The sequence below is a fragment of the Aquila chrysaetos genome, chromosome 22 (genome assembly GCF_900496995.4).
Source record: "Aquila chrysaetos chrysaetos chromosome 22, bAquChr1.4, whole genome shotgun sequence".
Lineage (NCBI taxonomy): Eukaryota > Metazoa > Chordata > Aves > Accipitriformes > Accipitridae > Aquila > Aquila chrysaetos.
This window is the reverse complement of record NC_044025.1, coordinates 13,813,736-13,823,318: the sequence shown is the minus strand read 5'-3', so window position 1 is coordinate 13,823,318 and position 9,583 is coordinate 13,813,736. Positions and strand designations below refer to the sequence as shown.

The following is a 9,583-nucleotide window of genomic DNA, read 5'->3' as shown; positions in this document are numbered from 1 at the left end:
AATATAAACAAGCATAATTCTGCTATACCTCTCCAGAGCTGCTGGTCTGAAGAAAACACGAATTTTCCTGTGTATTTGTCGTCTTTCCACTGTCTTCTTTGCACTGATTTGATTTGCTTGGAGTAACAGGAAGACACAAACAACACATGGGGTATGGAGGAAAATAAGCAATTGTCTTTATGTTTTGCCTATATATATACCATTAGCTTCACACAAAACATGACTCACTAGCAGCAGGTGTCCTGCTGTTATGTTAGGCAGATTAGTAATGATAGGGAGGGGGCTGCTCTCCCTATATGGCATCCCCGAGGGAAGCTAAAAATAGTTCAGAGACTTCCAGCAAAGTAAAAGTATTTGTGGGCTTTGAACGAAGTCTGCTTCTGAAGGTAAGAATCAGAGCTGATCTGTTTAATCTGCCATTCCCTCTTTTTTTCTTTCTTTTTTTTTCTGCATGAAGCTTGCCTTGGCAGTTGATCGGCAAATGTTATCTGGCACAAGGCTGGGAGTTTGGAATTACAAACAGTTGCTTTCCGTGTTTGTGGAAACAGGGTGGGGATTGACCAGTTAAAGGAAATCAGTGTAACAGAGAGCATTTGCAGCCCAGGCAGAGACAACAGAGGAATGTGCCACAGTTAGAAATAGTTGCCTTTTTTTTTTTTTTCCTTTCTTTTCTCCTCTCTCTCAGTTGTTAGAGAATCTGAACAGCATATGAGCAATCACAGCATGTGACTCTGCTCCGAGTAGCAGGCAAGCTATTGCTGGTAGTTACACCCACCATGATACAAGTCCAGTAAGCAAAGTTGTCTGCAAAGTTACTGTAGCAGCAGAATATGAAAAGAGAGGAACTGTTTGTATTTCCGAGATATGTGCAAATCAGTGTGCTACGTGTGCTCCATGGAAATGTGGCTGAGGAGACTTTTCAGCCGTGCTGGTAAATGTCTGTGTATCTGTATACTCTGATAGGCAGACTAGTGCCTGAAAGAAAAAATACTGTTTCAGAGGAATACTGTGGAGGATAATTATAGATGTATGTCTGTGTGTGTATCTGCGTGCATCCACTCCTGCGTGTATGCAAGGAGATGGCGAGTTGCTGGACTGCAGAAAAGCCCCACAAGCCTTGCGCTGGGCCACCACGTATGTGGCAGCACAGAAATGGAGACATAAGGGCTGAGTCTCTGTTCTGAAAAATGAGATACAAGGGCTGCTCGTTACACCAGAATAACCTCACGGGCTGTGATGGATTTCCTCTGATTTTTCAAGTGGCATCACCGATATTGATAACAAGCGACTTCTGCGTCGTGGAAATGGGATAAAAAGTCCGACAGCCCTGCACGAGGAATCTCTGAGGACAGCGGTGTGCGTCGCACACCCGCGTGAGCACGCGTGGGCATCCTCAGCGAGAGCTGCTGTCCCCTGACTCCGCGCCCCTCTGCATAAAGATTTTCTGTGCGTGTCTCCTTCCCGGCCCTCGTTTAGCGCTGGTTTGAGCAAATGAGTTCCCGAGGGGTGAGCGCGCCCGGGAGCCCGGCTGCGGTGCCGTGGGGGTGGAGGTGGCGTGACTTCGATCGTCGTGGGGCTCCCGCTGCCCGAGCTCCGGCAGTAGGTGTTGAGAGCCCGTCCGCAGCGTGCCTTGGACACCGGGGCTGTTCCTTGAATTGGTACCGATTCCCGGCTGGGCCAGCGACTCCCTTGGCTGGTACAGGGGAAGGGGGGAGACCAGCAAACAGCAGAAGCAATTTAATTTTAGGTCCCTGATGTTGGGCCAGCTTCTGCTAACATCGGCTTCAACGGCAAAACCGACGTTAATTTGAGTGGGAAAAGGACTGAGCCCAAATTAATATATGCTGGCCTGTGTAATTATCTTTATTGGCTGATAGGGAAGGAAGACCTTATTCACTCATTGCATTTCTATGGCTGCCTGGCTGTGCTCCAGTGATGCACCAGCCTGTGAGCAGACGGGCTGGGAGAGCGGGACGGGAGTGCTGTATCCCTTCACGAGGGGCTGTAATTCACTGTCATCCCCAAATGATTAAATCCTGCTTATTTCAAACCGACAGGTAATGGAGCAACACCCACAAATATGGCGGGCAGGATTTAGCTCCAGGTGCTTGTGGAAAAACTTTTCCTATTGAGTCCAAAGTTCAAAATCCCGATCCCTGTGAATGGCCACGGAAGAGAGCATGTAGGCTTTAGTCGGTGTTAAACATTGCATTTCTGGACTGCTAAAAAGAGTGAAAATTGAAGAAAATGGCTATATGCTTAGAAGCACAAGAAGACAGGTCAGCTTTGCTAAGTGCCAGGGATGGACATAAACTAAAGAGAAATCCTATTTGGCAGCACAGAGAATCTGCTGGGGTTGGCAGTCTGAAGCCTGCTCCGCGATAATTGTTTTCTTCTCCGGTAAACCAATGTATTGATTAGGGTAAGCAGAAAGGATCAGTCCTGATGGAGCTCTGCAGGGCGTTTTACCACACTGCTTAATGGTCACTGTTGATATTCATGTGTTTTCCTCTGCTGAGCAAACTGGTTATGACAGAAGACAATATAATTTAGGGTTTTTTCCTCTTTCTGAAAATGAATTGCTACATGTGATTTCATACGCTCACACTTGCATATTTATGGGGAGTCCCAAAATCTAATTTCATTTGTGCCAGCTCCTATTTAGCACAGACTTGATTTTGCAACTTTAAAATAAATTCTCTTGACAAAATAATATTATGGCATATTGAAACAAAGCAGACATTTTAATAGAAGCATGCTGAAAGCATTCTTCCTGAAAGCACACACCAATGTTATCTTTGTGATAGCTAAATGACCAGTTAAAGCAATATAGGCCCAAGATGGCACAGACAGAGAGAGTTGTTCCTGACCCTTGTGTGGGCTCTCCAGTGCTCTTGAATCTCCCTGTTGGCTATGAGAGGGAGCACACGTGATTTGCAATTGAGAGGACTCTCTAGCTTGTTTACTCCTCTTAATAATAATTCACGACAAGGACATCAAGATGCAAACCACACCAGGCAAGCTCATAGGAAGGAGGCCACCACGGTGGATGCTGTCAGTAATCTTCCTGCAAAGACTATAGCAATTCTTTGGGCTAGTCTTCTTTAGCTGGCCATCTGCTTTGCATTCCCTGGTGGTACTTTGGTTTGGATCTCCCGTTTGTTTGTCATTTCAGTCTCCCACTTTATTATTTCCAGAGCCAAGTGAACGGCTGCCAATGCCAATGCAATGAGATTGCATTGTGAGCTTTGCGACATGGTATACTTTTTTTTTTTTTTTATCTTGAAGCCTCAGCTCCTGGAATTAGTTGATTATGTTTGAATCCCAGCATTCATTTAAAAAAAAAAAAAAAGAAAAAAAAGAAGAGTGGATCTCTGCTCCTCAAGAACTAAGGAAAAAGCTTGGAAAAAAAAGGATCCCTGCAGACTTAGTAATCACAAGCCAAATAAAAAGAGGCTTTTTTTTTCCCCCAACATCAGACTGTTTTACAGACAATCATCCTATTTCTGAGTCTCTCACTCATAGTTTTTGAGTGCTGGGTGCTGGCAAACCTGAGCAGCAGCTGTTCATTTCTAAAGGCAGGGAAAATAAGTAGAGTCATCTCCAACAAGAAAAGTTACTTTATCTTTGCCTGTGCTGCCTTTTCCTCTGCCCCTGCAGCACACTCCTGCTTGTGGTCAGCAAAGCACTGGGAACCCACTGCAGCAGCTCGAAGAACCGCTCATATCCCAGTAAGTCCCGGTGAGAAATGGGAGGACAAGAGTTTGAGTTAACCAGAACTGTGATTCCCCTGAGGTCAGGAGCAGCAGCTGCTGCTGTCACTGACCCCATAACTTTAAATAACCTTAGCTATGGCCGTACGGCATTTGTGTGTTCATGGCACAACTGAAATGTGATTAGGGCTTGCCCAGTTCTGGGGTGGAGATTGTCACTCCTTCCCCAGCTTGGGGATATATTTGGGATGCAATTGCTAGAGCTGGGAAGGGTCCATCATTTATATTTCAGTTTGCCTAGTATACTCTTTTCCTACTTTTATCTTTCTGTGGGAAAAGAGATGACACTTAAGACCGATTTTAACAAAATATGGTTGTTGGTCTGGATTTTTCATCACTCTGGGCTGGGGCCTTAGGGAAACATATTTGCTTTTATTGCTTTTTTCCAGTAACTGAATGGAATTAGCTTTCCCTGCCATTGCTGGCCAACTGGATCCAGTGCACAGTGCAAATCAGTGCGAATGAAGGACAACAACTGTCATGAATTTGCAGCAGGAAAGTACTAAAAATTAAAAGAATAACAAAAAAGAAAAAGAAGAGCCATAGGTCAAATTCATTGCTGGCCTGACTTGATGAAATTTATGGTGCTTGATACTTCTAAGTTTTGCTGACGTGCTTTTATTTTCTTTCGGTCTGTGAAATTTCTTCAGTACTTTCACTTTTTTTGGAGATGAGGCAAACACAGAAATTTTCCATATAAGCTAGAACATGTAGAAGGAGTGCATGTATAGAGGCACCTGTACAGAGCAGGACCTTCGTGCGCTTCCCATGCACTACTCAAAAGCACTCACTGTCGTTTGCAAGTTTTTTAGATGGGCAAGAAAACAACTTCACTAGGCCTCCAAACTGTGTGATATTGAGATGGAAAAGAAGAAACTTCTTGCTAGTTAATCAGTTTTTTTTATACTTCATTTAATTTTACCTGGTGCTGTTTTAGTGATAGTGAGGTTCAGTGGCAGAGTAACAACTCAGTGAGTCACAAAGTAAAAGACCCCAACCAACTCCTGATAAACTCCTGTAAGAATCAAATTTCTATTCTGCCAATGATTAACTTTATATAGTCTAGTAGTAACAACTCAAACTGACAGAAGCAATCCCTCTGATTTGTGTATCCTTACTTCTGTTTAAGCTGTTCCAAGGTTCATCAGTAATCATTCCTCTTCCTCAGGAAAGAAAAAAATCCAAGTCCTTAGCCTGGAGAGAGGGAAGGAGATCTGAAATAGGTTAACACCTTCAGCTTAGGTTTTTTTTTTAACTGTACCCCCTGCTTAATGTCATATAGTTGGGCACTGATTTTACAGACCTCGGATGAACCAAACCCTGGTGCTTTATTGGAATTTTAAGGGAAGCGGGGGGCCTGGGCTCACAGAGAGAAGGGAAGAGCAGCAAGCGGGCACGTGATGGACAAGTTCTCCATGAACACAAGTATAACCTGTCCCGGCAAACAGCTGTCAGTAGCTGCTAAGCTTATTGCAAACTCTTTCAATTTTCTACCTTGATCCTTAGCTCCAGAATAAAATGTGGAAGGAAAGCATTCATTGCCATCTGGTAAAACCAAAACATTTGCATATAGTGGCAAAACAACCCACTTTTTAAAGCAGAAATTTTTTTTCCACTGATCTCGTCTCCAACACGTGAAACTCAAAGGGAAAATGAACCATGTTGCTCCTGAAGGCTTTGTACAACACGCTGGGGAGCTGAGTGCCTGCTGCCTCGGCGATGCTTTGCAGCTTGGGCACTCGGGGACCAGCTAGACCTAAGGGCTGGGATGTTGAGGGTATTTCAGTGCAGCCAGAAGCAGGGCGGACTGCTTGGGATTAAACAGAACAATAAACCTCGCTTCCCTGATTTTTGCTGGATCCTTTGGTAAAACCTCACTGGCTTATCTTAACCCTCCCAAGGGTGGCAGGGAAGGATGGCCCTGGAAGCACCCTCCTGTGCCAGCCATGCCCGGGTCGGGTCCGGTCAGGTCCCGGGGAGGGGGATACGTGGGGTGGGTGTGCTGCACATCGTGGCTGCTGTGGCCAGTTCCCCCGGGGCCATCCGCTTCCCGCAGCCCCTGGCCATCTTCTTGGAGAAAGGCCGCAGGGCTGCTGGGCACGGTCGCCTTTGCTAAAGGGCTTTGGTGGGCAGAGGGGTGGGGAAAAGGAGGAGGAGGAAAAAAAAAAAAAAAGAAGGGGGAAGAAATGTGGGGGAGAATGGGGGAGGTGGGGGAAAAGGAGGAGGAGGAAAAAAAAAAAAAAAAGAAGGGGGAAGAAATGTGGGGGAGAATGGGGGAGGTGGGGGAAAAGGAGGAGGAGGAAAAAAAAAAAAAGAAGGGGGAAGAAATGTGGGGGAGAATGGGGGAGGTGGTGGAAAAGGGGGTCAGGAAAAAGGGGGGATGGGAAAATGGGGGGGAACGGGAGGAAAGCGGGGTGAAAAAGGAGAAGAGTGGGGCGGAAGAGAAATTAAAGGGGGGGAAGGCGGGGGAGCCGTTTGGGGGCAGCAGAGGCGCCGGCGGTGGGTGCGGCGCCCCGCGGCGGGGCCGGGCGGCCGGGGCCGGGGGAGGCGCGGGCGGGGCGGGCGCAGCCGGGGCCGGGCCCGCCCCCGCCGCCGCCCCCCGCCGCCCACCGCCGGGGCCGGGGCGCCGCGGCCGCGTGTCGGAGGCGGCGCGGCTCTGCGCCGCGGCGTGAGGCAGCGCCGCGCCCCCGCTGCCGGAGGAGCCGCTCCGCCGCCGGCCCCGCGCTCCCCCCCCCCCCCCCAACCCCCGCGGCCGCCGCGGCGGCGCCCGGAGGTATGATCTCCTGAAGGGGGGCCCGAGCTCTGCCCCGAGCCCGTCCCCGCCGTCCAGGTGAGCACCGCGGGGATAACCCGGCCGGCTCTGGCCCTGCCCTGCCCCGCTCTCGGACTTGGCGGGAGTTTCGGGGTCTGACCGGAGCTGCCCTTCGCGGGGGGAGCCGCGGCGCTTCGGCTGTCGTCGTCCCCCGCCTCCGAGCCCGGCGGCGGGTCGCCGTGTGTCCCCCCCCTCCCCGCATCCCCCTCTCGCGGCGCGGTGGTTCCGTATTGGCGTTCCCGGCGGGAAAAGTGGCTTCTTTGCAGCGGGAGGATGCTGCTGGCCCTCCGGAAGGCTCGGCCGAGCTTTGGGGGGGGGGGGAAGATGGCGAGGCTCCCGTGGCCGTGGGGAAGGGACTTTAGGAAGTGACCCGCCGGGGCTCCGCCGCGCAGATGCTGCCGCTGGCGGGGGTGGGCGGCAGGAGGGAGCTGACGGGCTGAATGTTAACAGCGTGCGGGGGCTGCGGAGAGGGGAATTCGGCACCTCGGGAGCAGCAGGTGAAAACAAGCAGATATTTGGCTGAATGGGGAGGGGGTGTGTGTGTGGAAAGCAGCTGTGGGAGCGCCCGGGATGCGGCTGGGTTCCCCTGGTGGGTACCGGGGGTCGGCGACCGACCGATCGACCGACCAACAGGTGCGGCGGCCGCGGCTGCTCCGGCGCCGGGGGGAGGCTGCCCCGAGCCCGGGCCGGTGCCGTGGGTCGGTGCCGTGGGCCGGTGCGGGGGGCAGGTCGTGGGCAGCCGCGCCGGGCTCAGCCCCGGCCCCGGAGCGGGGCTTGCGGTTCGCTGGGGGAGCTCTCGGAGATGCCGGCTTCGGGGTGTGAGGTGCTGCTTACACGAGAGCCTGGAGCTCAAGGGCTTCCTGCGTTGATTATTTCTTTTTTTTTTTTTTTTTTCCCCCTCCTGGGAAAACGTATCCAGTAAGAAAAACTTTCGAAGAAAGTAATGGATTTTCAATGAGAAGCTCCTTTCCCTAAGTATTACACAATTTCCCAGGCTTGTTGGTTGTATTGACAATGCACTTAATTTTCCGGTGGTCTTCGTAGGGAGTAGCTGATACCGCAGAAGAGGCATTTTGGTCTGCAGCATTAAGAACGCTGGTTGAAGTGTCTTTGCTTTAGCGTTTGTGAATTTCAGGTATAATATGTAAAAGGCAAAAAAGTCGGATAGACGTATATATCGGACTATGAAAGGGTGCAAAGCCCACGGATCCAAGTACTTCCTGTTAAGTCAACTTTTAAAACGGGCTCTCCCTAGACAGCAATTCACATTTTTCAAGGGGAGAAAGGATGGGTGAAATTGAATTGTCCAAATTAAGTCAAAATGAATTGCTTAATATTCAGAGGGCTTGATGAATGAACCATTAAATCAACACTTGCATAGTGTCTCATTGAAAAGAAAAATGAACAACTCTCAGTTGTGTGCTGGGCAGAACAGGTCAGCCAGGGATGTTACTACATTAGTGTGCTGAACTGAGTCCTCCTCCTGCTAACAGATATATTTGCTCTGTGATGTTACATAGGCATGGGAAGGAGCTCTCGTGCCCTGTGCTATGAGGAGTCGCATCTGCTGTAAATGACCATAATCATCCCAGCTTCATCTCAAAGGAGAGAAATCTTGATTGTGTTTCATTTGGCATAAATTAACATAATTCCATTGACTTCTCATGTTGATACATATCTGTTGACGATCCACTCCTGTATTTCAGACTACTTTTTTTTTTTTTAAAATTTTATTTTTTAATATATTTTTGAATGCCAGTTTGAGGGAAAAAATATACCGATAAGTGGAAAAATAAGAGTCATCATTTTGGAACAAGCCAGGCAAGATTCCTTATAGTAAAATCTCTTTTGAGAGCATCACCTCTCAGTAATGCAGTGTGTGAACTTTGCTTCTAAACCTTTTGATTAGCATAGGTACAGCTGTTGCAATATGCTGGTTGCCACTGAGAAATTACCTTTGTCTTTGCCCCTTGAAGTCCTTGAAATTCTTGTGTTGGAGTGCACTGAGGATGTTGACTCTATCCTTATTGTGCCTTCTGGAAACTTCTAACACTTTGAAGAATCGTACGCCCCTGATGTTTTTCACTTGCACCTCTTTGCTTTTGCAGGTAACTTAGAATAGCTAATTTTGCTTAAAGCTTTTAAAACTTAAGAAGTGACAGCTCTTTTGTTTTGTGCATTCAAACTGAGTATTACAAAGAGGAAATTATGGAAAGACTTTTTTTTTTTTTTTTTTGTTATAAGCTCAGAGAAACAGATTATCCAGGCTTCAGCTGAAGGTGGGATTGTAAATTGACTCATGACTTGAGAAGGCTCCTTGCCCACATTTCATTTGGCCGAGAGAGAGACTGTCTGTATGCAAACCGTCAGACAGGCAGGGCCATTTATTCAGGTGTTTATAATTATATAGAAGTGTGTTACATAACGTGGTCTGTTGCCCTTTATTTAAGGTGACGTGTGTGGACACAATCCGTGTGCACGGGTCCTCTAGGTGATGGGTTATGAGGTGGGTGCAATAGAAGTTGCTTGAATGCATAGGGATCTTTATATCATTTGTGATGAAGCAGATGGACAAGTAGGTGTGCTTCCCTCACGGGAGAGGAGGTTCTGGATCTGGAAATGCCTTTAGATAGTGTCTGATGGTGGTGTGCATTTTTCAAATGTTTTGCTGTTCTTAAGGGCCAGGGTAGCTGCAGATATTTTTGTGTACCAGCAACGCCTGGTTGGACTAGTCTTCGTTTGCTTCTAATCATCCTCAAGAATAAAAGAAGTAAAGAAAGTTTTTCTGAAAACCTACCGTGTGTTGTAAGGTTACCCTGCTGCTTCTGTTCCCTTGCTTGTTATTTTTCTTAGAAATCATAACGCATTTCTTTAGTTCTTTTGATAAAGACTTGAACTCAAGCTTGCTGGGAAGTGGTCACTCTATGCTGAGAAAGTGCTGGTATCTTATTGACTTATTTTGGGAATACTGGAGAAAAATATAAAAAGATTCACTTGC

General features: G+C 48.1%; 1 protein-coding gene across 2 annotated transcripts in view; it reads left to right on the top strand.

The window, feature by feature from the left end:
- The first annotated feature begins 340 nt into the window (after positions 1–340).
- SGCD (sarcoglycan delta) overlaps positions 341–9,583 on the top strand; it is a 352,116-nt gene continuing 342,873 nt past the window's right edge. Inside the window, exon 1 of one of the 2 annotated variants that reach the window (XM_029997981.1) lies at positions 341–386. The gene's annotated coding sequence lies outside the window, so the exon portion shown is untranslated. Of the gene's footprint in view, positions 387–6,496; positions 6,604–9,583 lie in introns of those variants that run through there. The other variant, XM_029997977.1, reaches the window with a different exon arrangement.